Source organism: Palaemon carinicauda, chromosome 18 (assembly GCF_036898095.1).
Source record: "Palaemon carinicauda isolate YSFRI2023 chromosome 18, ASM3689809v2, whole genome shotgun sequence".
Classification (NCBI taxonomy): domain Eukaryota; kingdom Metazoa; phylum Arthropoda; class Malacostraca; order Decapoda; family Palaemonidae; genus Palaemon; species Palaemon carinicauda.
The window spans coordinates 89,954,467-89,955,646 of NC_090742.1; positions in this window are offsets into that span (position 1 = coordinate 89,954,467).

The window sequence follows — 1,180 nt, forward strand, 5'->3', positions numbered from 1 at the left end:
ATTATGTACAATTGTGTGACACACGGTTGGTACATGGCTCTCCCTCTAAAAATGACCTACTGAACATGTTAAATAGGGCGCCCTGATCTAGAGAGGCGAACTGTAGGCGGGTCATCTGGCAGAAGATAAGCAGGTTTTAGACAATCAATGGAGACCCAGTCTTCTTTGCCCCGAATGTTTAGGAGGAATGCTTTCGGACTGGGTCGGATCACAAGGAAAGGGCCCATGTAAGGGGGCGTTAGTGGTGGCTTGCTGGTGTCGTTGCGCAGGAAGACGTGCGTTGCAGAGTGCAAGTCCGTTGGTATGTGATGCTTCGCTGGGGGCTTGTAAGTCTGGCCGCACGGAGTAATTTTTCCCACGACGTGACGTATGCGCTGGAGATCGTCGGAGGAGGTTGTAGAAGGAAAAAATTCGGCAGGGACGACCATTTCAGCTGCAGAGATATCGAGGGCGTCTTTAGGAGTGGTCCTTAGTCCCAGGAGGACCCAGGGAAGCTGAGTAAACCAGTTGGAATCCTTGCAGCGGGACATCAAAGCTGCTTTGAGGGTGCGATGAAAACGTTCAACCATTCCATTGACAGCGGGGTTGTAGGCCGTTGTCTGATGTAGGGTGATGCCCAGGAGATTCGGTAATGACGTCCACAATTGAGAGGTGAAAGTGGTTCCCCTGTCAGAAGTAATATGCTCAGGGATACCGAATCTTGAAATCCATCCAGAGAGTAAGGCAGATGTACATGAGGCGGACGTTGCAGTTTCCATGGGAATGGCTTCAGGCCAGCAAGTGGAGCGGTCGATGACGGTAAACAGGTAACGATGTCCTTGTGATGTGGGTAGGGGGCCTACAACGTCGACGTGAATGTGTGCGAAACGACGCTGAGGTTGAGGAAAGGTGCCCACTCCTGAATCCGTGTGTTGATGTACTTTGGAAATTTGGCAAGAAGTACAGGTGCGGACCCAATCCTTAGCATCCTTAGAAATGCCGTGCCAAATGAACTTTGCCTTCAGCAGCTGTGCAGTAGAACGGCACTAGGGATGTGAAAGGCCGTGAATGAAATCAAACACCTGTCGGCGCATGGGCGTTGTAATCCAATCCCAGTTGAACGGCAGTCAACGTGTTTCTTGACAGGGCATCGGCAACGGGATTCATTTTCCCAGGGACGTATTGGAGGGTGCAATTGTAT